This window comes from Pelodiscus sinensis, chromosome 4, assembly GCF_049634645.1.
Source record: "Pelodiscus sinensis isolate JC-2024 chromosome 4, ASM4963464v1, whole genome shotgun sequence".
Classification (NCBI taxonomy): Eukaryota; Metazoa; Chordata; order Testudines; family Trionychidae; genus Pelodiscus; species Pelodiscus sinensis.
The window spans coordinates 48,706,728-48,734,635 of NC_134714.1; the positions used below are offsets into that span (position 1 = coordinate 48,706,728).

At 43.6% G+C, this 27,908-nt stretch overlaps 1 long non-coding RNA gene across 5 annotated transcripts in view; it reads left to right on the plus strand.

Moving 5' to 3' along the window:
* LOC142829114 (uncharacterized) overlaps positions 1-27,908 on the plus strand; it is a 168,737-nt gene that overhangs the window by 62,367 nt on the left and 78,462 nt on the right. For 4 of the 5 annotated variants that reach the window (XR_012903402.1, XR_012903404.1, XR_012903401.1 and 1 more), the window contains exon 2: positions 25,904-26,113. This is a non-coding gene — a long non-coding RNA (uncharacterized LOC142829114). Of the gene's footprint in view, positions 1-16,624; positions 16,968-25,903; positions 26,114-27,908 lie in introns of those variants that run through there. The other variant, XR_012903400.1, reaches the window with a different exon arrangement.

Sequence of the window (27,908 nt, forward strand, 5' to 3'; positions counted from 1 at the left end):
ACTTTATTATTTTTGTACTTTTTATACCCAATGATTTTACCCACCCGGCTACGATTAAGTTGCTTAAACAAATGTGTTGCAATGGTAGAAAAAAAATTGTGTCTAAAAACTGTAGGTACTGGAGGTACTTACAATTTTTTTTAAAAGGAGTACTTTATGAAAAAAAAGGTTGAGAGAGACTGCCCTCTAGCAGTGGTTCCCAACCTTTATTATACTGTGGACTGGCAAACCCATTCACAAACTTTTGGTGGACTGTTAGCATTTTATTCACATTTGCATATTCATAATGAATATGCAAATAAAATGTAACTGGCCCACCAAAAGCTCTAGTCCTCAGAGCCACTGCAAACAGCTGGCTTCAGTTCCGGCAGTCACCATGTGGTGGGCAGCTGCCACAGTTGAAACCGCTGTTCACAGTGGCTCTGGGGACCGGGGCTGGGTTCCCCCCTAATCCCCTGAGCCCCCCCGTCAGTACCAGCCCTAACACCTAGAGCTCTCCACCCCTCCACTATCCCCCAGCACCAGCCACTGCCCCCAGAATTCCTTGTACAACACTTCCCCACCCCGTGGCAGACTCCCACCCTCAGAGCCTCCCAGTGCCAGTCCCCCACCCCTTAAAGCCCCCTCACCAGACCCCCCTGTGCCAGCCTCCTGTTTCCAGAGCCCTACTGGACCTAACCCCCCCCCCCCGAGCTCCCCCAGTGCCAGTCCTGCCCCCAAAGCCCCCCCACTACTAGCCACATTCCCAGAATCCCCCAATGTCAGCTGTCCACCCCAGATGCTCCAGTGTCAGTTCCCTACCTCTTTGAGCCCCCCAACTTACAGCTCCCCAGTACTAGCACTGTCCCCAGAACCCCCCCAGTATTATCTTCTCCCCCAGTGCCAGGCCCCTGCCTCTTAGTCCCCCACTCCCAGAACCCCCCAGCACTACTCCTGCCCCCAGAATCCGCAGTGCCTGCCCTGCCCCCCTCACCTAGCCCTGCAGTGCCTCCTGGGTTGTGGCTGCTCTAAGACTGCCATGCTGAGCTCTGTGTGGCCCTGCCGCTGTGCAGTAAAGCACTCTTCTGCATCTGGGTGGGAGCAGACCCCACCCCTGTCCAGCACTGGTTGGCTGAGAGGTGGGGCAGGACCCGCCCCCCCCCAAAAGATGCAGTAGGAGGGGAGGTGCTGGGGGTGGGAATGTACCTTAGCCGTGGCCCACCAGCCAGTGGTTCACAGCCTGGCACCCGTTTCTGGACTGGCCGTTGGGAACTGCTGCCCTAGAGGCTCAGTGGTATGAACAGCCTTTAAGGTGCTACCAGACTATTTGTCGTTTTTAAAGTTTTTTCAGTTACAGACTAACTTGGCTACCCCTCTGAAGCCCATCAAGTGACAGTTTCAAGGGGATCTCTGTGACCAAACCTAATCACACCATCCCTCCCTTTTGCTACCAAACCCTTATCCTGTAAGGCTCACTAGAACTTAAAGCTGGGCCTCCGGGGCTACTAAACATCCAACATCCCCATTCTGCTACATGCTCTTGCCTAGCTATGTCCTATGACCCACCATCCACAGAGTTTGAACCCCCAGGAGGTTCTGCTACAAATGATCTAACTGGCAATAATTTTAGCAATCCTTGATTGGCTCCTTGTCCCTATATAAGCCAATTGGGCATACCAGGGAGTGTCCAGGAAACCATGTGGCTTTCTGGCTAGATGCTATGTCATGCTCTGTTTTGCCATTCCTGAGCTCTTAGTATTTACCTTAGCTCTGACGTGAATTCTGACTCTTGACTGACCACTGGAATCTCAAAATGGACCCTACCCAGATCCTGTCTCTGACGCCATCCTCAGATTAACTCCTGATACTGACACTGGTTTAGATATCAACTTGGCTCTTTACCTCAATGCTGGCTCTGACCTCCAGCTTCAGTTATTAAATCTTAAACTCTTTCTATTTATCTTACTTACCTTTGCCCACTATTCTAAAATACTCACACTTTAATCAGTGTGCCTCTTCCACCTCCTCTTCTCTGTGCAGCCTTAATATGTTTGGGTTAAGCTTTGGTTAAGAATCCAATGGTTTGGGTACTTGTCTACCTCAAACCCCAGACTTTACAGATTTGCTCAGTACTAGTTTTAAACATGAGTGTTATATAATATATAAATGGGTGTTTTATGATACTGAACTAGGATTAAATGAGCTTGGGTTTATTCCTTTACCCATTTAAGTCAATAATAAAAACTTTAATTGATTTCAGTGGTGTGAAATCAGAGACTTAATGATATTTTAAATTAATGACTATATGTTATGCCAAGAGCTACCAAAAGAAAGCTGAAGTATAAGGTAGTTGCATTCTGGTGAATCTTTTTGCTAAAGCTATATAGGTATACATCACAAATGTTCCCCCAAAAGCAAGCAAAGCTTAGGACACATCACTAGAACTGTGCAAATAACAGATTTCCCCCTTTCCCCCATTTCTCTGGCAATTCCAAAAATGTTAAATATGTTATAAAATGTTTTGAAATGTTTTTGAGAATTGAAAAATGAAGGTAATTTTTTTAAATAAAACATTTAATTTGGACAAGATGGAATAACTTCATTTTCAATTATTTTAAAATGTTGTTATTATTGATAAATAAAATTAAAGGTAAATTCAAAATGAAAAGTAATTTAGAACAAAAAAAATCAATGTGTCATTTAAAAATGTTGAATTGAAACATTGTTTTTAAATATTTTCTTCAGCCAAAGCAATGCAGCAAAACTGACACAGATTTGCAAAACTTCTGTGTTGCTGAATCTTCTCTTCTTTTGTCCCAAAACAAATTCGGCCAAATAATGTAGCCCACTTCTTCTCCAAACTCCTAGTAGTTCATGAAATTAAGTTGTACTTCAATAGTGCTTTCATTAGGTTAAATATTATGCATCTAGCATATTACTCACTTCTAAAATTGAAATCCATCACTGAGAATATTTGACTATCAACACTAGCTGTGTGCAACATAAGAGGGTTTCAGATGTTATTTCTGCCCATAATAGCCCCATGTTCTTACAACTCAAGAAAGATTAATAATTTTCATTCAATACATTAAAATGAATACTGACATAAGAAATGCTATTTTCTCTCGTAAATCTCAACATGTTTGTCCAAACAAAAAAGAAAACAGAAATGTGTTACTCTAGCGGTGGGTTGGGGGTTCAGGGCAATTCTCGGTCTCAGTCATTGACATTATAGTCAGATTCTCATTATGCAGCTGACTACTAAGAAAAGACCTCCTACAGCTTATTTTATAGTTAACAAAGAATGGGGAAGGAACATGAAGCAGCCTGTCTTGTAGAAACTTTGGTTAGCTGTAGCCTTCGTCTGAGTATGCTTTGATGCGTATGACTTGGATGGGGATTTTCTGCCTGCAAACTACCTATTTACCACTGTGGTTGTGGTTCACACCCTCTTCATCTTAGCACAAGAGTTACCAAAGGGGGAAACTTGCTTTTTTTTTCCCCAAAGACTGTTACTGACAGTGTAACTATGCAATAGCTTTTGTTATTGATGTAGTTAATCCACCTCTTCAAGAGGCAGCAGAATCCTTCCATCCTCCTAGTCTTGTCTAAATGAGGTGTAGGCTGATTTAAGTATGGTTCTCAGGGCATGACATTTTCCAGAGTCCTGAGTGACATAGCTAGGCTGATATAAATTTTAAGTGTAGACCAGGCCTGAATCTCAGAATTCTTGACAGGGTTGGCAGCCATTTTGCTTTGCAACTGACAAGACCATCAGTAGTGTCAATGGGTGGAAAATGATTCGAAACAACTCTAAGTAAAAATTTGATACCACTTCCTCCTCCCCCCACCCATGTATTCAAAAGACTGATGTACAAATGTAGTCCTATCAAACTAGTATGTTGAGTTTATCAGACATTCTCATGATACTTTGCCTGATAACTGTACCACCAACAACCTTGATTGTCTGAACCACAGCGGACATGAATTTCATTTTACTCAGTTGTGCTTTGCCAAAACAGTGATGATATGTTGAAAGTGTGTGTATGAGACAGAGGGGAAAAGTGCACTCTGTGAAATATTATCTTCCACACTAAGCCACAAAAGAGAAATAGAACATAGTCTCAGCTGTAATGTTAAAAAAAAAAAAAAAGATGATTGCAAATGAGGAAGTTAATGGTCACACAGGGCTACTCTTACGGGCTCTACAAACAAACCAAATGATATATACTACTCCCTTTATTGTAGTGCAGTTTCTGGTAGCTGGAGTGGGAGGGGAGTAATGTCCAACACATGAATATCTGGGGGGGAAAAAAAACCCCATCAGATTATAAGTGCTTGACTCAGCTGCCAGCCTAGTGAAAAACACTGACTAATACAGATTGTCTCTGTCAGGCTAAATGCCATGTACATTATTCTGAATTCCAGTAATATTATGAATGCAGCCACACTCTCATACACTCATATAAATATTTCCCATTGTTTACCCCTTTCTGTTTTTCTCTCATTTTTGTTAATCTGTAAGTTCCTAGCAGCCTGATCTGTTGGGCTACGTCTAGACTGGCATGATTTTCCGGAAATGCTTTTAATGGAAAAGTTTTCCGTTAAAAGCATTTTCGGAACAGAACGTCTAGATTGGCACGGACGCTTTTCCGCAAAAGCACTTTTTGTGGAAAAGCATCCGTGCCAGTCTAGACGTGCTTTTCCGCACAAAAGCCCTGATCGCCATTTTCGCGATCAGGGCTTTTTTGCGGAAAACAAATCCGGGCTGTCTACACTGGCCCTTTTGCGCAAAAGGACTTTTGCCCGAACGGGAGCAGCATAGTATTTCCGCAAAAACACTGACAATCTTACATGAGATAGTCAGTGCTTCTGTGGAAATTCAAGTGGCCAGTGTAGACAGCTGGCAAGTTTTTTTGGAAAAAGCAGCTGATTTTCCGGAAAAACTGGCCAGTCTAGACACAGCCTTGGAGTCTTAATTTTAAAGAAGTGTCAAATATTTAGGGTGCTGTTTGAAATCAATAGGAGATACAGGTCTTTGGATCCTTCTGTAAATCAGGCGTATAGTGTCCATCTATGTATCAAATAAATATTGTGACAGACTGCTGGCTAAACCAGAGATCTGCTACTATAGCCTGGCTGAAAAGGCCAACTGAAGACAGCTGAGCAAGCCCAGGCCTGACAGGCTAATGGAAGCAGCTGTGAGCCTCATTAGCCAGAGGGCTATATGAGGCAGCCAGAGGGGAAGTGAAGGGAGAGAAGCAGTGTGAGGAGCCAGGATGTTGCTGAGTGTGCATCCCCAGCTAGAAGGAGAGGCTGGCTGAGTTTGCTGTAATCCAAAACTCTGTAAATAGAAGGCGGTGGGAAACTGACAATAAAAGAAAGGCACAGGTGTCTGCACCAGGAAGGATCTCCAGCTGATTTGTGGACAAAGAAGGTGTCCCAGGGAGGGGCCTGAGTGAGGTCCTTGCCACAATGTGTTCTCCCATAATCAGAATGGTAATAGAATGGGAAGAGTCTATTGAAATAGCTGAAGTAGACAGTTTCAAGGTTCTTGTTCATTATCTGCTATGTTTGTTCTCGCTCAAGCACCTGGCGTTGGCTATCGACAGAAGACAGAACACGGGGTTACATGGATGTTTGGTCTGACCCAGCATGGGTCAATGTACTAGGGTAGCGAGTGCAATAAGAATGGCACAATGGTCCATCCAGAGGCTGGTATCAGAGGTTCATGGGGTGTGAACAGAACATGGGGTGTGACTCCCTCCTTCTCCTCTCAGTTTCTCGATGTCAGAGGTTTACGGCCACCCTAAGCGTGGAGTGGCATCCCTGGCCATCTTGGATAATAGGTCCATCAATGGCTATCTTCATGAATTTGAGTTCTTTTTATATTTTTTGGCTATCTTAACTAAGCTACGGTTTAGTCACGGCAAACATGGCGGTCACAGATTTTGTGACTTTACTAGACCTCTCTCACTTCTTTGGCTTCAGTTGTCAGTGGCTGAAGCCTGGGCTAGAGCTGGGGTGATGCTCCCATGCCCTGCAGCTGGGGTTTGAAGAGGACTCTGTGACCCCCCCCACCCTGTGCCTCCCAGCAAAGAGTGAAGTTAGGGCTGCATGCCTCTGCCTCATGGCTGATGGCAGGACTGCAGCCAGAGCTGTGTGTCTCCCCTCTCAAGGCTGTCCACTCACCTGTGGTTGGGGGTTTGTGACTCTGGCTGCGGTTGGAGTCAGTACAGTGTACTCCGGTCCTGCAACTGCAGCCAGCTCTGGAGTGGCAGCTGTGTGCCTGCCTCACTGCATCCCCCCCCCACTTTGGCTGTAACCCTTGGAGCTCTGCCTGCTCTGCCCTTACCATGGGGGTGAGAATGGGGGCTTGATCTTTGTCCCCCACATAGGACTTCAGCTGTCCTTCCTCCTACTGACCTAGCTCTGGTCCCCCAATTATTTTTGTGGAGTCACAGATAGGTCGTGGGCTGGAATGAATTTTTATTTATTGTGATCTGTGCATAGTTTTTACTCTCTAGGATAATGTGGGGCAACTGCTTTGGAGACCTTGTGCTTCAGAGGGACACAGAAGTGCAGGACCAAGGGTGGCCCATGTAATTAGTAGGGACACTGGTGCTGGTAGCAGGGGTGGGGACCTGCCCCTGCAATCACCAGTGGCAGTGGGAAGTGGAGTGACCTGGTCCCCAGCTTGCTCTGCTCTGCCAACTCCCTGCATTGCTCAGGTGAGGGGACTTTGGGGAAAGGGTGAAATGGAGGTCAAAGCAGGACCAGGAAGAGGCAGGGTGGGAGCAGGACCTGGTGTAGAGGGGGTTGTCCCAGGCCCCATACCTCCCTACTAAAAATAACCTGGAGAGAATATTAACCTTAATCACAGCATTTTATGGCAATGAATTGTGCAGCGTGGGAAACAGTACTTTCTCTTGTTTATATTAATACACAATTATTAATTAATCTTCTGCCCATTAATTTAATCAAGTGACCCCTAGTTTTTGTATTGCCGGAAAGGGTAAATTACACTTTCTTCACACCATTCATGATTTCATAATCCTCTATAATAGCCCCCCTTAGTCATCTCTCCTCTAAGATGAATAGCCCTAATTTTTGTAGTGTCTCCTCATTCCACACCCTTGATCATCTCTGTCGCCTTTCTTGGAACCTTTTCCAGTTCGACTACATCCTTTTTGAGATGGGATGACTGGAACGGGATACTGTATTCAAGGTGTGTGTGCACTATAGATTTATATAGTGGCATTATGATATTTTCTATCTTCTATCCATTTCTCAGCTGTTCTTACAGTCAGACTTTTAAGGCTAGGATTTATTGTATGAAAATAAGGAAAAGGGTTTTTTTGGGTCTCGGTTCATTACTGCATACAAATCTTAAGTATTTTTATTATTGTTAAATGCTATTCAGAATAGCTTTCCATAGTAGGTGATTTATCTGAGAATCTTATTATCTTTAGGGAAAGTAATAAAGCATAGGTCAGCTACCACAAATGAAACCAGGTATGTGTGAGTCTCAAGCATAGAAAATGTAAGGTCTTGGCATAAACTCTTGTGGTGGCTTTATATTGCATGTCCAACATGCTAGCTACTAGCCATATGTGGCTATTTGGCCGGTTGAGTGCGGCTAGTTGATATAGCAGTTACCACTATAGCGGCCTCTGCTTCAGAACCGGTTGGACATCATGGCTTTAAACTTGAGGATTTTTTCCTTCAATAATTGACTGCATTCTACAGTCAATGATACAAAAAATGCTATGTAAATAAAGTGGACAAATTTCCAAAATGAAACAATGACTGGTTTAGTCAGCCAAAGCAAGTCAAAACAGACAAATATTGTTACAAAAGTATATTTTTAAAATGGGAGATAATGTTACTACTACTAGCCTGCGACATACAGCAATATACATATATTTTGCAAAATGGAAGATTTTTTCCCTAGTTCTGAATGAATTCAGCAAACAAAACCGAGGATGAATATCACTAGCTTTCATGAGCAAAAACATCTGTAATAGTACAGGCAGTCCCCGAGTTACGCGGATCCGACTTATGTCGGATCCGCAGTTACGAACGGGGCCGCCTCCCTGGTCTCCAGCAGACCAGGGAGAGGAAGCAAAGCGGCGGAACACGCGGGCAGTCTGCTGCCCGCGTGCTCCGCCGCTTTGCTCTGCTTTGCTCCCCGCCTCCCTGGTCTGCAGGCCAGGGAGAAGGGGAGCAAAGCAGAGCAAAGCGGCGGAGCACGCGGGCAGCGGACAGCCCAGATGCGTCTGGGCTGCCCGCGTGTTCCGCCGCTTTGCTCCCCGTCCCCCTGGCCTGCAGACCAGGGAGACGGGGAGCAAAGCAGAGCAAAGCCAAGGAGCACACGGGCAGCGGACAGCCCAGACACGTCTGGGCTGTCCGCTGCCCGCGTGTTTCGCGGCTTTGCTCCCTGTCCCCCTGGTCTGCAGACTAGGGAGAGGGGGAGCAAAGCCGCGGAGCCCGAGGGCAGCAGGACAGCCACGGTGCGTTTGGGCTGTCCCGCTGCCCCCGTGCTCTGCGGCTTTGCTCCGGACGCCTGTGGTACAGCAGCTGGGGCACTGCCGATTGGTCCCGTAGCGTCGCTCTGGGCGCTACTGGACCAACCCGGCAGCACCCCAGCTGCTCTGCCCCAGGCGTCCTGATTCAGCCACTGCTGGTCAGTTTTTCTATCCTGCTTGCTAAGTCTGAAATCACTGGGAGCTGTGCTCATTTGAGGCTGATTGTCAGACGTCATATCCAAGAGGTGGATGGCAGCAGTTGGTGACTGACAGCCAGCAGGGTGGCGCTGGAGAGATGCAGTGGCAGGACAGCAGGGTGGTGCTGGAGTGATTCAACAAGTGGTCAGCAGGTTGGCAGCAGCAGTAATGGTGGTGGTGGGACAAGCGGCCAGGAAGGTGATGGTGGAGAGGTGCAACAAGCTGCCAGAAGAGTGGTAGTGGAGAGCAGTGAGCAGGTGGGTGGTGAGTGACCAGTGGAATGAGTGATATGTCTTTTTATTACCCTCCCACACACACACCCAGGATGGGAGGTGAACGCTGGGTCTGCCCTGACCAAGGACAGCAACTGTGAGTGGAATGTAGAGAAGATTTGGACATGGGAAGGGGACATTTAGATTGGTGAAATTAAGAACCTGAGAGGAAAAGGACACTGCCTGACCTAAATGGGATGGAACTTTTACTCATAGTTTGAGCCCTGTTTGTGGTGTTTTCCTGAATGAATGTCAAGTTACTTCTTTCCCTTTTAATAAAAGTTATTTTTCTACATTCAGACTGTGCCTGTGAGTGGGGAAGTACTGCATCTCAGAGGTGCTTAGGGGTGTGTGAATTTTCCAGGTTACTAGATGGAGGGAGGGGAAAGTCAGTTCTGTGTTGCATGGATGGAGAGGAACCCCTAGATATTGAACCTGGCCCTGGCTGCTGATGGCTCCACCTGGCAGAAGTGTTACAATTAGAATACTTTTTTTGACTGCTGAAATGAAAAGCTTCAATAGCCTAGACCAGTAGTTCCCAAACTTTTTGGCGTCATACCCCCTTTTTGAGACCCTCACGCCCCCTCCCCCAAAATAGAAGCAAAACTTGTTGAGCAAAAAAAAAAGGAACTGACCGGGACCGAAAAGCAGTCGCGGCCCCTTTAATTCATAGAACCAGTGTTGAAGCGGGGGGGGGGGAGGGGGTGGAGGGGGTGCTGTATTCCAAGGGAAAAGTTGTTGACCCCCCCCCCCCCAGGTTGCCTTTTTAAGAGCAGGCATTGCCCCTTTAAGGTGGCCCTTTGAAGTCTGCCTGGGATGCTCCCCCCGCCAGCCAGCCTGAGCTGCACGTGTTCCGGCAGACGCCCGAGCAAGGAAAAACAGAAAATACCGGACACTTCACATGGTATTTTCTGATTTATTTTTTATTTATTTTTTTTATTACTGGACGGACTGGGCTCTTTGACTGGGGGGGGGAGGGGTTGTCACCTCATGCCCCCCCCTGGAATTTCTTCACACCCCCCTGTTTGGGAACCTGTGTTCTAAACTGAACTCCTGGGATGTCACACAAGAAACAGGACTGCTCCACTAGAATTGGGACATATGATCATTTCTGTATGAGATTATTGGCTCACTATAATAGGTTAAAATTTCCTATATTATAAAGAAAAATACAGTAAATACTGCACAGTGTTAAATACAGGAGGGTTCCTATTACTCAGATCAAATCTATCCGGTTAACAGCCAGTTTGTCTTTTGTCTATTGATTCCTAGGTACTTAAATACTGTAAACATCTAGGGTATGTAATAGGAATGTGAAGAACTAGTCGACAGGCTAGTCAACTAGTCACTCCTTCCCCTCTCCCCCGCTCTTGTTGCTTCTATCAGAAAGAGGCAGCAAGAAGGGGAGGGAGAAGGAGATACTTCAAAGAGGCAGCACCATGTGGAGCCTGGGGCCAGACCTGCGCTCTATGCGGCACTGCCGCTTTGAAACACCTTGTGTAGCCCGGGGATGCATCAAAATGCATCAACTATACAATTGGTCAATTCTCACAATTTAACCTCTCTAATATGCAACTGTATAATAGCACATAGATACTGATAGGTGTCTTAGAAAATAGATATTATAATTTTTGTTCACAAATCATTGCAGGTAGCTTGAATTGTGCTTATGGGTGTGGTGTGTGTGGTGGCTTCAGAAACAATTACTTTTTGATTGTAGCAGAAAGCTTATCTCCTCTATTGGGTGTTCTTGGAGCTACAGGACTCTTCCTCTGTCTTGCAACATAGATGATTTAACTATTTGGGGGCTAGTTAGAAGGGTTTTGGTATTAGTTTTAATCTTTTCCAGCGTTTGCTATTAACTGCTTAACAAATGACCAGTCCCTGAACTGAACAGTATGCAGTGTATTCTACTGGTGAGGGCATTGGCTTAGTAGCCGTCAGGCTTGCATTTTGCCTTGATATATCTTATAATTTTATTGGCAAGGTACTTATGTTGCTCTGTCATAAATTGCCAGGTTCATTCAAACACCCTGACTCATGTGGGCATCAATTTCATGCACACACGCCTTCTTGTTATCCTGGCTTAGATTTTTTTTTTCGCTTTCTCTATTAGTCCTGCTGTTTTTGCCTCTCCTACTAGTCATTGACCAGACCTTTTTCTGGTGCTTACATGTGTGCAAATGTAAAATTTTCTTTTTTGCTTTCTGTGATTTCCTTCATTTGAAAAGAAAATCATACGTATATTTTGATTTATTTACAGATTGCTATTACAATAATAAGAATGTGTGATTTGTAATTGCTCTGAGTATGTTGTGTAATATTTATATCCCTCCCACTTCCTTTATGGTTGCAAAGTCAGTGTGTTGTGTTGTAAACTTTAGACAATCCTCCTGCCATCCAGGCCCATTTTGTGACGGTTGCGCAATTAGTCATTTTTTTTAAAATTGCAAACTCAGTTTTGGTGGTGACATATGAACATTTCACTGTAAACAGTTTCATTGCATCAGATTTTATTACCATAGGCTTCCACACTAATATTTTTTTTCCTTTGAAAACCAGAACTAGTGTTTCAGTAACCACACACTTCACAATCTGAGATCAAGACTGGTGGACTCCATTGATATAAAGGTTTGCGAGTAAGGGTGCTAAATATTTCTTAATAAGTGGAAGATCAGCTTGGCTCTGTACATAATGACTCTGCACAGAAGCATTTGAATTATGTTCCCTTGAGCAAGTAAAGAAAAAAGGCAGAGTAAGATTGATATCAGTTTCTTCACCATTTATTTATTCCTGTTGTACGTGGATAAGCTACAAATCTCACATGGATATCTTCCCTATAGAAGGCTGTGTATGTTAGGTGCCACTCTTTTATGTGAATGGGACAATGATTCTTTTAGATCAGTTACTAGTCTGTTGTGTTTTGCAGTCCAACTTGTAAGTGTAAAGTGCCTCAAACAGATTTTATTGGTTTGTAACATACATGCATTTTAAAGCATCAAGCTCTGGGGCCATTGACCATGGTAATGCAATTTTGCAGCTGAACAAAAAAACCCCGTAATTTCACCAGCTGTATCGTATCTAAACCAAAAATGAAAGACACAGCAAACCACATCCATATTGACTTCACTGTGGCTCTGCATATTTACAGCAGCTCTGTATCCGGCCCAATGGGCGCTAGCTCTTTAAAATAAAACTACCAGCTTCCTAAGATTGTCCTCTCATCTAGTATAAGCTCTTGTAACATATCTTTGACTCCAATGTGAGCACCTTATAATTAACAACTCACAAATGCTGTGGGGTTTTTTCCTTAATTTTTTCACCCTCCCATCCTTTTGACTTGTTGTCCATTGCAAACTGTTTAGACAAAGCTGACCTCAGTAGTCATTTTCATTGACTGTAAGCATTGAAGTGGTGCAAGTTTCTCCCTCAGTCTGTTGATTTTCTTGGAATAATTCATTATTGAATGTGAGGTTTTTTTATGCCAACTACAGACGTGGGTAAATCTCAGACTGAGATTGTGCACTCCTTTTTAGCTCCCTCCCCTCTGCCTACAGTGTTAACCTTTCCTTCAGTGAAAGAAATTATTCTACAATTCATATGCTGTAGAAGAAAGACTCAATCAAATTACTCCATGGAGTGGATAGCTAGTGCCACTGAAACTAACAGACTTGGAATTAGATGAGGTGTTTGTTTTCAGTATGTTGGCCCTGTGCAGGTTTCTTTTCAGCTAGCTCAGTGAAGATATAAAGTTTAATTTATAATCATTTTATGCCTTTTCAATAATTGCAGTTGTGTGTTTGACAGGGGAGGGTTGGCTGGGAAGATGAGAGCTCTGTAAAACACTTAAGCTTGTTCTGATAAATAGGAGCTTTATTTTTTTAAATGTACATGCCTCCTCTGGTCAGGATCTATATTTTCCACTGTGTTCTGTATAGCAGTTTGGCCTCTCATTACTTTTGGTAGAACAATTCCTAGAGAAACAGGAATCTACAGAATAAATCTAGAAGGATAAACTACCTTTTAGGTGATTCTCCATGGAGGTATAAGAAGCAGCTTATCTTCAGTGTACAGCAGTAATCTCCAACCTTTTTAGGCATGAGATCACTTTTTTAATTTAAATGCAATCCAGGATCTACCTGAAACCCAAACACCCTTGCCCCACCTCCTTCCTGCCCCTCTTTTGAGGCCCTGTCCTACTCACTCCATTCTCCCTCACTTTTTTTATTAGGCTGGGAGCAGAGGGTTGGGACGTTGGGAAGGAGGATACAGACACTGATCTTGGGCTAAAGGCTTTGGGCGCGCAGCACTGCCCCTGGGCGCAGGGCGCACGCACAGCCCGACTACGGCTGCTGGCATGCAGCCCAGGGCCTGCCCATAAGACGCACGGCACAAGCGCAGCCCAGTCCAGCCCGGCCGTTGCGTGCGCCAGGCTGTGTAGGGCCCCGCGGCCGTGGGGGAAAGGGCGCTGCTGGTTGGCGCCAAGGGGATGCGGGTGGACCGGCACTGCGGGAGCTGGGCTCGCGGCACGTGATGGCAGCTGTAAGGGATGCCACGTGCTTCTTACAGCTGTCGTCAGGCGCCCCCCAGCAGTTGGCACCCTGGGCAGCTGCCTGGCTTGCCCATGCCTCCGTCCGGCCCTGCTCATAAGAATCATCCACAATTGCCCCCTAACTAACCACACCTCCATTTTGTAGCTCCATGCTGCCTCTCTGCTATACATCCTTCCCCTTTGACCGGGAGTGACACTGAAGGCAGATGCTCTCCCCACCACACATAAATATGGCCTCCTGCAAGTGGGAGACATAACCTTAGTCTTGTCCCTGATATCATGTCACATTTAGAGGAGATTGTCCTTTTGTCAAAACTCTCTAGTGCTATGTAATGAGCTCAAAAGTCCATTAGCAGCTACACTGGGCCTTTATCCTTACTTCTTCTAAGAGCCATCTAAACTTTTATATCATATCAATCACTGTCCTATGAACCCGAGCAACCATGTGGTGGTACTGTATTGTGTGCACCAATATTTTCAGTGACCCCATCTCAGCTTTCATCCTAAACAAGTATGTTTTCTATTCTGTGTGAATGAGGAAGTTCTAAGAGAGCCTAAAAATAAAATTGGTAATGACCTTCAAGAGAGGTTTCCTACCTCAACAGCTCCAGTTGGGCTGAGGCTGCTGCTGTTTTTCCTGACTGCAGACAGGGAGAGAGACCTGAAATGAGCAATCAGCTTGTTTATGGCAGGTTTTAGTGCCTCACTGCTGTATAAGAGACTTTGGCAGAAGGGATTTGGTTCTTGTGTACTTGAGAGTTTTCTGCTTCATTTTGCTCCATAAAACCCAGGCTCTTGTTTACAAAAATTAGCAGCTTCCCAAGGTTTCTGCTGATTTTGAGGAATCAACCCCTTGCAGCTATGTGACACGAGCATGCGGCTCCTGCTCTGCCCAGCACTTGCAGAATGAGTGTTCCCTACGTGCAGTTGAGCACTTGGATTAAACACCTGCACGATACAATTGGCACAACCCAAAGAGCTGCTAGAGGCTCCATATCCTGTTTGGGAATCACTTCAAGTGAAATTAATGATTCTTCTCTGCACGCAAAACTTAAAAAAAGAAGAAATATACTTTTATACATGCAATTACTCTGAAGCGGTGTGTGTGTGTGTGTGTGTGGGGGGGTATATGCTGCTACTTCTCGTCAGAAATGCAGCAACTTCATGGCTTCTAACCCCATGACACATATATCATTTAAAACAACAAATGCCATACATCAGTGGTCACCAGCTGGTAGATCATGATCTACCAGTAGATCTTGGAGCCTCTGACAGGTGATCCTGACTGGTTGGCTGGGAGGCTATCAAGTGCCAGCACTTCAGCTATCCCTCCCCTCACTGCCCTGCTGCTTATGCTCAGAGCTGCCCCCTGGGAGCCTCCTGCTTGTTGTGCAGAGAGAGGGAGGCAGGGGGGCATTGGTGTCACTCAGTCCCCCTCCCCTGTACCCCGTCTTCACAGAGTGAGGAGGGTGGGGCTTCGATGAAGGAGTGGGGCAGGGGTATTTGGGTTTGAAATCTTGGACTGACTTAAATTCAAAAAGTGATCTTGTGCTTAAAAAGGTTGGAGACCGTTGCCGTGCATAGTTGTCACACGCCTTTTGGAATGATAGGGTGTCTTGTTTTAAAGAGTATTTACACATTAATTTCAATCATTTTGGGCTGCATTCAGGGCATTATTTTGGTTCAAATTCTCATCATAGCAGTGATCCTCTTCCAAAAGGTTTTATGTGCTGATTTGCAGTGTGGCCAATTCTCATGATGATATTGTGAGGTTTGCGATATTTGATGTTTTGCTTAAAGTCCCAGTTCTTGGAGCAATGTGATTTACATCTGAATCTCCTCCTTCCTTTAAAATCAAAAAACCTTCTACCTCTCTTGGAGGCAGAGACAAGTCTGAAAATGACAGCTTTTGGGCTGTCACATCAGAAAGTAAATAAAGAAAAGAAATCACTTTTACACTTATGACTTTTAAGCCAATCTCATGATTGATTTGGGGGCCCAACATGATTTTTGAATGTCAGGTGTCAAACTAGTTTGCTGGTCAATTAACAGTGAGAGTTGATGATCTGGTGCAGTTTGATATCTAGGTGAAGGCACAAAGTCTTGTTCATTGGTCTCACCGGACCGTGAGAAACCTACACTGAATCCAGGAAGGAAGCCTGCACTGAATCCAGGTCTGTGTCCTAAAGCATGTTCTATAAAGCCCTACTCTAAAGAATCAAAAGGTTGCTGCATAACTTCAAGATTGGTGTGACTGGCTTAAGGCAGCAATGCATACCCACAAGCACTAGTGGATTTCTCAAGTGATGAAAGGGGGTACACTGCACACTTCGGAATGGAATCCAGCCCTGTAAATTCCTTAGGTTCTCCAAGGTGAAACGTGTGTGTGTGTGTGGGGGGGGGAGTTTTTAAAATTCATTTGTACTACTACAGCAGATGGTTTCTGCATAGATGGATGTTGTTTTAATACCAATTTAATTGCAGTCATTGTTTACATTCAACCAACCCATATTCCAGAGTCTTTTGTATGGACCAGAACACTTTATTTTCTTTTGTTCTGATCAATCTTTTATTAAACGAGAGACTCCATAGACAAAGCTAGTGATCTGTGTCCTTGAAAGTTTTGAATATTTGATATCTACATTTGTCTGTCTGAGGAAAGTGCAATGAAATCTTGATGGACCAATCACAGCTACTGCTGCTACATTGCAGTATGGGTCAAAGCAAGAAGCATTTTAAGCTTGCGTACTGTGAGAAGAATCTGTTCAGTTTTCAGATCTTAACTAAGGCATTTCACACATACTGTCTCTTATTACTATTTCACAGTTCTGTTTTCAACTATCACAAACAGAATGGTACTGTAAATATATATTGTGTATACCCAACAAATGTACCACCAATACCCAAAGGGGTTTTGCTCCGTTTCTTCTAAACAAGACTGTGTGAAAGAGATATCTGTCGCCGTTAAACTCATTAAATATCCTGATGGAATCAAAGAATACATATCTAGAGAATAAACGGAACAAGCTTGCACTACAGAAAGACCTGTAGATGGTGCTATTATCCAACTGGAAAAACTTGGTTTATACGGAGACTGATCAGAGTTTTAGTGCTTCTTTAGGAAAGCTGGACTCAGATTGGTTTAGTTCAATTTTGTATAGGGATTTCTGAGCTGTAAGTGAAAATGACATAGACAAAATCTTTCCATTGGAGATGGATGGGTATAGAAGTCAGTGTGCTGCCAGTTGCATTTGTGGGAACTACAACACCTTCCAGATGTGTTGCATAACCTGAACCCTAGCTAATCATTCACAAATCATAATTGCTAGGAGAGAATGATGAATACTTTTATCAAGTTTTATAGCCGGGGAATGGACTGAGTGTCAACAGAATTCAGTGCCACCTCATAAGGATCTCTCCCCAGCTTGAGAAACGGAGGTAAAAGGGGAACTGGGATGGAATGCTTTGGTATATCTTCGCGTCCCCCACCTTTATCGTCACATCTCACCCTTTGATGCAAAGGTCCCATAGCTCTGACCTATACTACTTACTGCAGAGAGCTCAGCTGTGGATATGCTGCTAGCAGAGTACAGCAGGATTGGCAAATTTACCATCTAAAAATAGATTGATAAGAAATGATTTCACCAAACGAATTGCCTGACTAATGATGACCCTCTCACAGTAACTGCTGGCTGTCTTCACCCCTCCCCCCCCCCCCCCCCAACTGAGTTATTATTGGATTCTTTACTCCTTCATAATCTGCTGATTGGTGGCAGATTGTCTAGCAGCTGCCATCTGTTCTAGTGCTTGTTGAATATATTTGCCTTTTTAGTTCTAGATTAGCCTTGGTCTGGTAATAATTCTGTAGAGATTTAGGGGAGAGAGAAGAAACTGTGGGCTGAGTTCCTTGCTAGAAAACCACCTTTTTTTCAGTCTTAAGCCCAATTCAGCAAAGCACCTGAGTAGTCCCATCCCTATTGAGAAAAATACTTGAGCATGTTCCTAAATGTCATTGACTTCACTGGAACATTAGCACATACTTAAGTGGTCTGTCTGGACCTGACAGTCCTCAGGGGTTATCCTTTTTTCAGATGGTTCCTGAATCCTGCACAACTTATATATAAAGCTCATCTGAAGAAGTGGCTTGTGCCCAGGAAAGCTCAGGATACTATTTACATTTTTTTGTTAGTCTTTAAGGTGCTGCAGGACCCTCTGTTTAAGTTTTTTTCAGTTACAGACTAACACGGCTACCTCTCTGAAACTAAAACTAAGGGTATGTCTAGCGTCGACACAGCCCTGTCACTAAAAGTCAGCATGTGTGTACGCTTGTTTGTTGGTACTTTTGCAGACAATTCTTTTACCCTCAACAAGTGGTTTTCCCTTTGTAGGAGAGCGCTACTGCAGACAAATCAGCGTTCACATTTGCACTTGCATTGCAAGTCTTTGTCATTTGCGGAGGGAGGGAGAAGGGTTAAACACTGTGAATGACAAAAGTTTTGTTGATCAAGTGCAAGTGTAGACAGCCTCAGTGGTTTTTTTTTTTTTTTTTTTTTTTTTTAAGAGGAAAAACGACTTGAGAGAGGGATTTAATAGCAGTCAGGGCTGAGGAGCAGAAGAATGCTGGCTGTGCATATGCTCTCCCATGTCACTATGGATAGCCGTCTATCCACACGGACTAGGTTCTGTGGGAAATATTCCCTTACTCCCCCACTAAGGTTCCAGGAGTAATTTAATGCTGACCCCAATGGTCCAGCAGAACCTTTCTATTTCTAATTGCAAACTGCTACCTCTGAAGATGGATTCTGGGTAGCCCCTGGTAGCAGAGGCTGCAGGTTTGCAAAAATTTTGGTGGTGCCCAGAATACCCAGAGCCTGCAACCCTAAGGTTCTTGGAAGGAGTTTGGATGTAGAGAGGGTGAGGGATTAGGCTCTGGGAAGGAACATGGGTATGGAAGGGACTCTGGGGTACAGGCTCTGGGCTGGGGCAAGAGGTGGGTGAGGGAGGAGGTGGAGTGCGGAGTAGAGGACATGGCACTTGGGCACTACCTTCTGGCAGCTGCTCCTAGGCAGAAGGTAGAGGGCCTCCACATGCTGCTTCCCATTGGCTGCAGGGGTAGCACGTGGAGGCACAGCCCCTTCACCTGCCTTAGTGTCTGCAGGGTCACAACTACCGGCAGCCATGCAGAGCGAGTGGCAGGAAGCTGGTCTAGAACTGCCAGGTGGGGCCAGGAGATGCACAGAGGGTGTGTGTGTGTGGCATGCGGGGGTGGCAAAGAGGGATGGGGTGAGACCTAGCCCTGAACTTTGCTGTAGCCGGGCCCCGGGCCAGAAATATTCCTGGTGTCCAGGCACCACACATCTATATCACTTCCCATGCCTAGGAGGTAATATGGAAGGAGTATGGCAGCACAATACTTAAGAGCTACATCGGTGAGTAGTTGGTCCTGCCATGAGGGCAGGGGACTGGACTTGATGACCTCTCAAGGTCCCTTCCAGTTCTATGATTCTATGATTTACATAGCTTCCCTGGTTCTCTGGCTCCTCTGAGGGGCATCCTTTCCCCTCTGGGTGGCTGTGTCTAGACTGGTCAGTTTCTCTGGAAAATCAGCCACTTTTCCGGAAAAACTTGCCAGCTGTCTACACAGGCTGCTTGAATTTCCGCAAAAGCACTGACAATCTCATGTAAGATTGTCAGTGTTCTTGCGGAAATATTATGCTGCTCCCGTTCGGGCAAAAGTGGCCCTTTTGCGCAAAAGGGCCAGTGTAAACAGCTCAGATTTGTTTTCCGCAAAAAAGCCCCGATGGCAAAAATGGCGATTGGGGCTTTTTTGCAGAAAAGCGCATCTAGATTGGCACGGACGCTTTTCCATAAAAAGTGCTTTTGCGGAAAAGCATCTGTGCTAATCTAGACGCTCTTTTCTGAAAATGCTTTTAACGGAAAACATTTCCATTAAAAGCATTTCCGGAAAATCATGCCAGTCTAGATGTAGCCAGTATGTCTACATTCTAGAGTTTAACTCGAAATAAGCTACGCAGATTGAGCTACGTCAATTGCATAGCTTATTTTGAAATAAATGCTGTCAAGACGCTCCCTATGTCGAAATAGAGTACTCTTCCTCTGACTTTCCTTATTCTTCATACAATGAGGGTTACAGGAGTCAGAGTAAGAAGACCTTCAGCTCGACAGTGTTTTGACACTTTCGAAATAACTGCCTGAGTTATTCGGAATAACGCTACCCTCTATGTCCTAAGATCTGTTTCTGGACCGCATGTGGGACATTCTGGCTTTCTGCATCCAGGTGTCTAGCTGGCAATTTCCCCTTCAGTGGTTTGTCTTTATGTATTTGATATCAGTCATACCCATTTAAAATTAAACAGATACTTTGCAGAAGCAATTGGTAGGTTCCTTTACCATAATAGCTGCCATCTCAGAACTTTTTGTAGGAATAGGAGTGGGTAGGCCTGTGTCCTGGCCAGAATCCAACTTGGATAATTACATTCTGTCTAAAAATTCAATGACTTGTTTATTCTTCCCTTCTGCTAAATGCCTGGGGATCATTCATTCTGAAACTTGCCATTTAAATGCAAAGTTATTAGATGAGTCATCTTCATTAATTTTATTATGTATCTCAATCAACATGCAGTTGTTTTGTATTCAAATAATACAAACGTTTCCTAATATGCTGATTTTTAGTGAGTACTAACCAAGAATACAGTTCACACATTTCAATGAAGTCTCTCATGGCCTGATTTTTAGAATTTTTGAGAATGTACTGATTAAGTTGGAGCTCCAACTTCTCGGCAGTCTAAAAATCAGGCCAGTAATAACTAGTAGTCTAGAAACATAAAAATCTATTCTTACAGTAATGAAAAAATAGATAAGAGCCTAACTAACTCAAACAAAAAACCCCTGAACTCTAAGCTAAGTCACCTCTGTATTCAAGCAAGATATATTTTAGTTCAGGTACAACTAGTAAAAAAACTTGACTGGTTTATTTTGGAAAGCAGATGTGAAAATAAAGAAACAAAAATCTGAAGGTGCTGGGTTTTGTACTGTTGGGTTAGATCACTAATTTTCAAATGTGTCTAGTGAAGCTGGACATAATCAAGCTGAAATTTGTCAATTGTTTAGGTTTTTTTAACTCATTAAAATATAATTGACTTTGAGCTAAACACCTCTTATTTTGAGGTAAAAAATCCAGATCTAGAGTTTGCAAATGGACCATCTCTTTTTATAAGGATGAAAAGTCTGGATCCAAATGATCAAAAACTTCAGAGTGATTTTCTATTTGGTCTTGTTTCTACATCAAACCCTGTTAAGTCTGTGAGTGACAGGCCCACAAAATGGCAACAGTTCACTCTAGCATCAGGGGTAGGCTCCAACTCAAGTGAACAAGAAAGGGCACCCGAGATAGCTCCCTTATTTTTGAAGTGACAGATCATTCTTACTCCAACTCAGTCCTTTATAAATGTAAAAATAATCTGTGGGATATCACAAAACATATGGTTGTACTACTACTCCGAGAAATGGTCGGAGGTAAACAGGATGAGGTTTAATAGAGAGAAATGCAAAGTGCTCCACTTAGGAAGGAACAATCAGTTCCATACATACAAGATGGGAAGCGACTGTCTAGGAAGGAGCATGGCAGAAAGGGATCTAGGGGTCATAGTGGACCACAAGTTGAATATGAGTCAACAGTGTGATGCTGTTGCAAAAAAAGCAAATATGATTCTAGGTTGTATTAACAGGTGTGTTGTAAGCAAAACTCGTGAAGTCATTCTGCCGTTCTACTCTGCACTAGTTAGGCCTCAGCTGGAGTACTGTGTCCAGTTCTGGGCGCCACATTTCAAGAAAGATGTGGAGAAATTGGAAAGGGTACAGAGAAGAGCGACAAGAATGATTAAAGGTTTAGAGAACATGACCTATGAAGCCAGGCTTCATGAACTGGGCTTGTTTAGTTTGGAAAAAAGAAGATTAAGGGGGGACATGATAGCGGTTTTCAAATATCTAAAAGGGTGTCACAAGGAGGAAGGAGAAAATTTGTTCCTCTTGGTTTCTGAGGACAGGACAAGGAGTAATGGGCTTAAAGTGCAGCAGGGGAGGTTTAGATTGGACATTAGGAAAAAATTCCTAACTGTCAGGGTGGTCAAATATTGGAATAAATTGCCAAGGGAGGTGGTGGAATCTCCCTCTCTGGAGATATTTAAGAACAGGTTAGATAGACATCTGTCAGGGATGGTGTAGACGGAGCTTGATCCTGCCTTGAGGGCAGGGGGCTGGACTCGATGACCTCTCGAGGTCCCTTCCAGTCCTATGATTCTATGATTCTATGATTCTACCCTGGCAGAAAAAGCAGAGACCCAAATTATGAGTAGGAGTTACAGTTCAAGTCTGCTTCTCCCTTGCACCATCAGGGAAGTAAGCCATGTCAGCTCATTTTCTAGTGCAACTTACTTCCAAATAGGCTCAGCTGTCCAGGCTGGAGTGCTGGAATGGCAGAAGGGGCACAGTCATGCATTGGTCTACTGTTCCCCACCTGTGAGGGAGATCTGGCAGCACAGACCACAGCTCTTCAGAATCCACCACAGTGTGACCTGTGATACAGATGGCTCATCCAGAGGTGTAAAGGGACCCATTAAGCTCCTTTACTATCCTGTGTTGGATTGAGCCTTAACATTTCAAAATTGGAGGCAAACATCTGCCCCAAACTGAGCCTGAAGCAGGGCTCTTTGGAAAACAGCTCTCATTGGATCTGGGAAAACAGCCATAGGCTTTGTATCAGCAGAGTGAATGAAAGTTCCTAGGGCCGTGTCCAGACTCAGGGGGTTTTTTCAGGAAAAGTAGCCTTTTCCCGAAAAAACTTCCCCTGCGTCCAGACTCAAGCCGCGTTCTTTCGAAATTATTTTGAAAGAACGCGGCTTTTCTTTCGATGGCGGTAAACCTCATTTCACGAGGAAGAACGCCTTCTTTCGAAAGTTCCTCTTTCGAAAGAAGGCGTTCTTCAATGTAAAGAGGCCGTCTTCGAAAGAGAGCATCCAGACTCGCTGGGTGCTCTCTTTCGAAAAAGCGGATTTCTCTTTCGAAAGATCCGCCTGCAGTCTAGATGCGATCTTTCGAAAGAGGCTCTTTCGAAAGATGCTTTCGAAAGAGCCTCTTTCGAAAGAAGCCTGCAGTCTAGACATAGCCTATATGTACAGAATAGCAGTTCAAGGCTCTCTGCAGGAGGACAGGCTCCTCTGCTGGCTGTCACTGTCTTTTTGAAAGAGCCAGGGAGCTCAGCAGTAGGTTTTTGTCAGGGCTGTTAGGCTGTATGTCCCAACGCATTGGTGCAGTATCTGCTCCATTTTACTCACCCTGCGATCAGCAGTGAAATAGTGAAAATTCTGGAGCCACAAAAAACTCCTTGTGGGGATTTTCAGACTCTTGATTTTGGTTATGCTTCAGCCAGCAAAACCCCAAATCTGCACACGCGTGTACGCACGCGCACACACAAAAACTTTTCAATACCATAGTTTTCAGTCTTTGATCAAAGACTACTATCCTAGTTTATTGTTGTTTCACTGAGTGGTGGCTTGTTTACTAGTGTGGCCACTATCAGTGCATAATCAATTCAAAGACCACAAAGAGTCAATGCATTGACCATAAGTATAAACATTATCTAAAGGGCCAGCCTTGCAAATCAGATATATAGAATAGGAGGTGAGGTGCCCTGTGCCTCTGTTCTAGGGAGCAAATTGCTTGTGTGTCTCAGCCTTAGAGTTCTTGAGTGTTATTCATCTGAATGCTAAGAAATTGAGCAGTTACTCTTGCTGGATTGTGGCAACATATTAGCATTTTTATCTAACTTGCGTGTATTTGCTGCGAACGCAAGTTAAGATGTGTGTGCAGGACAGAAGTGGATCAGCTAATGACTTGTGTGCAGTGAAATAGAAGCAAGGCTTCTGGAAGGTGGGAGTTGGTTAGCAGAGATGGCACTTCATGTATACTGCTTAGTGAGTGTTCCTGAGCAGGAGGCAGCATAGATGAAGGCATAGAGATGAGGATAGGAAAAGGATACAAATCGGGAATGATGTGTTGGGCTATGGAAGGAGGAGTAGAGAGGAATTGCTGGTGTCGGTGGAGCAGTGTTGTATAGAAGTCAGAGAGAGAGCAGGGTATTTACAAATAGACCTGGAAGAGGTGTGAATAAAAGGATGCAGGTGGAGTGGGGATGCAGGCCTGTTGTCTCAGCTGTAACAAGGAAGGTAATTATGGGAGCTGGATTTTGGTGGATCAGTGTTGAGTGGTCGGTAGCCACTTGACTCCTAAATTCTAAGGTGATCAAATAGTCTAACTTCCTGTATAACAGAGGCCACAGAACTCCCTCCAAATAGTTCCTTTTTGAATTAAAGCATATCTTTTAGAAAAACACCCAGTCTGGATTTTAAAATTGCCACAAATGTCGAATCCACCATGACCCTGGGTAAATTGTTCCAATGATTAATTACCTCTGTTAAAAATTGACACCTTTTTTTTTCCCACTTCGAATTTGTCTAGCTTCAACTTCCAGCTATTGTTTGTGTTAGCTCTTTTTTTCTGCTAGATTAAAGAGCCCTTTGGGACAGAGAAGGTGGGTTGAATTTTCACTATTGAGTGGAAGAAAAAACCAATGAGGCACAGGTATGAGATCGAGAGGGAGGAGTTAAAAATGACCATTCCTCCCCTTCTGTGGCAAGCCTCAGGGAAGGGCGTCATGTTATTTGATAACATTAATGGACTGTAAGGAGAGTCTTCACTGTCATCCCCTGTGTATTTTGTGAACCTGATTTTTTTTCAAAAGCGCCTTTGTTGCAGGAGCAGATAAAATAATGCATTGCGGGAGCAGAGATTAGCATTTAGACCTGTGCTCACAACCTCCAACTACTGTTATTGGCATTGGCATAAAAAGCAGCTATGTTGAGGCCTTGCTGAAAATCAAGCCCTTCGTGAGCTGCCTAAAATGCTTCAGCAGATGGGAAACATAAATAAAATGTGATGTCATTATTACCTGGCTTAACAAGGCAGTGTATCTGTAACAATGCTTACCTGAAATGGCATAACTCATCTATCCTGAAAGATGAGTTTATCTTATATACCTGATTGAAACATGTAAAAGCAAAATATACAGTCCCTCTTTTCTAATAGTGAGAATGCTTTGAGTCTTAACGCTCTTCAATATATACAAATGATCACGGTTGTATGGTTTGAACTGCCTGACTAATTCTATTATTGACAGTATTACCTTACAGGCTCTAGAGCTCCTGTACCTTCCCTCCTCCCCAGTTTAATACTAGCTTCTCATTTCCAGCCCCATTAACAATGGGTTATGCCAAAACAAAGCAATCTATATTCAGACGGGATCTGTATATTTCTTATAGCATCACACAACATTCTATATGAAAACAAAAGAAAGGCATGTGGAATTCCAGGCTCTTGTTCTGCAAATGTCGGGTTGTAATGCACACTTAGTCCTCCCCCACTAAAAGTAAGGGATTCTGACTCCTTTCCCTTCATACTCCTTACTTTTTGATTTCCTAACAGCACTAAACTCCTTAGATTTTTTTCCTGAGTGTTTTCCCCTAGCATATGGTCTGAAGCCAGCCCTTTAAATCTGGGAAAGATAACCAACTATGGCCTCAAATGGCTATTTTTGTCTCTGTTACACTTTCCTTCCAGCTAGCTTCCTAAGTTGTGTTCCCCCCTGGATTTCTTTCTTTCATTCCTAAGGAGGTAGCTATTTTTCACATTGCTATCCTACTCCACCAGCAACAGCATAAGTCAGCATTCACGTAACTATTAGGTTTTTAGCCCATCGTATGGAGATTGGGCTGCATGGCAGTTCTCAAACTCTCTCCATTTTTTTAAACCAAAGGCAAAAGGCTATTGGAATGTTCTGTTGTTGCCATATGGCCGACACCTAGCCCTGACAATTCAGCTGCTGAGTTTTGTTGTGGAAGATTTCCCAGTTTGCCTATGCTGAATGAATCTCCTTGTCAAAATTCATGCTTTTAAAATGAAGATTCTAACAATACTGGCTGGAGGAGCAGAGGGCATGCCAGCGGCAGGAGAGGCAGTGGCCTAGAGTCGACAATGTGGTAGTTCAGATCCTCTTGGCTGATGATAGACAGCCACCAGGGGCCATTGTGGTCAGAAGGTAAATTAGAGCAGCCCTGAAGCTTCATTGCATTATTGTGTCCCACTGCTTCCCTGCTCCTCTAGAAATAATGGAGATGACAATAATGGAAATAATACTACCTGGAAAAGATCTGTTATGCCTTAAGCCCACTCCCCTACCAAGCCAGGATGTCAAATGTTCGGTATATCATCTTATACTATTTATATTTGCTTATTTGTAGGAATTTGTGTTACAAATGAGCAAACGAGGCGCATTCTCTTCAGTGGGTAAAGAGTGCAGGGTAGAACCCAAAGACACCTTACGCCAGCTGTGTATTGGAGCAACCTGATCTGCTTAGTCATTAATTTCTTCAAGTGGCACAGAGATACAGCCCAAAAGAGGAGTGCTTGACTGCTAATAAGAGAGAGAAGATGACTCCCTGCTACTAAAAGTGAGTTATGTAGAATAATTATATTTTAGTGCATCTGTTTATGAGTTCCTTCCCCAGGCCAAGAGATAGCAAAGCTCCTTTTCCCTCCAGCTCTGCCTGCTCCCTCTCTCTCCCACAGCAGTCCCAGCACAAGCCCAGCATTCCATATCATTAGCATTAGCACACGTGAGCACGCCCACACCTGAGCCACAGAGGTGAAGAATATTTTATTACATTATTTTTATGATAATCTATTTCAACGGTTAATTTAGCTTAGGCACTGATTTATAACAAGTTTATAATTTTTTTTTTTTTTTACTATTCTTTGTTGAATTATAGTGGTGGCATGTGTGAAATGGAAGTGCTTGGCCTATTGTTCTGCTTCTCACGCAACCAGTAGAGTTCAGACAATAAAAAAAAATCTATAAAATTAATATATACAGAGAGTAAGGGACAGAGACAGAGAGAATATGTAATGCTTTAGAATCTGATGCCACATTTATCTCTCCCAGTGAGGCTAACATTCAAAATTTACATGTGGAAATACCACAAAGATCTTATCCTCTTGCTGTGATGAGAGATGACTTCTCAGAATCCAGCTTACCATATATTACATTTAAAAAAACAATCTTCATGGCATAAGTTTCCCAGGTTTATTTTAAGGATAGGACCATATTACTGGGTTAACTTTTTTGGAAACAGGTTGTCTGTTGTCAGGGGCATTGTTGTTTGGGGATTATATGTTAGATTTAAGAAATATAACTGCAACAGAATTTACACTCTATTTTTACACCAGTAGTACTTGACATCATATTTACACACTACACTCATACTGTAATATCAAATCAAATATAGAATATATACATGCATGCATGTGTATGTATATCTAAGAGTTCACATACATCACATGCTTTATGTGATAATGATATCTGCAATTTAGCTGTGATAAACTGAGCTTAGCAGTAGCTTTGAGTGTCTCTTCTTTACTCTGCCCGCTAATGTCTCCCTTGAGACTTACTCCATTTCATATCTCTGAGAATCTATAAACCTCTGAGAATATAATTAAATATAGACCAAAGCAAAACAAAAATCTTAGCTTGCAACAAAAACATTTCCTTTTCTCCAAAAATGTGGATCTACCCAATATAGACTAGTCTGGGACCAGAGAGGGGTAAGCGACAGGGTTATTATCTGTCTCAACATTGCAGGGCTTAGAGGGGAGTTTTGAAGTGGACTACAACATGCTTTTGGCTTGAAGAGCCCAAGATGGCTAACTTTCTACCTAGGGAATAGAGAAGGATTTGTCTCAGTCTGGGCTAAAACTTTGTCTATTAACTTGCTTGAGATGTTAGCATGGTTAGGTGCGCATGCATGCAAAAACGCACCAAACATATAATTCTGGTGTTCCGGGTTAGTGTAGTTCCCCTCAGCTGACCTAGAGCTCTTTGTCTAGTTGCTAAGATGACTCTCAATCAAAGATTTAACAAAACCTTATAAAGAGACTGGAGCGCAGCAATTAACTCACATAGAAATGTCTTGATCACTTCAGAGTTCTTATATCTTTTTTCAACTTATATAAATCTTCCAGTTCTCCCATGGATGATTTTACAGTCTGCTGCTATTCTAAACTCTCCCTCTCCCCTGAGCTCCCATCTCTGATTGATTAATTCTCTACACATTCAGTGGGGTAATAAGCAAATGGATAGCGAGTAGCAGATAATTGTAGAACTAGTTGATGCCTTTTCCTTTCATTTACATTTATAGCCTGCTTTAATAAACCTTTTCTCACACTATCCTTTCTTCTGCAGGGCATAAA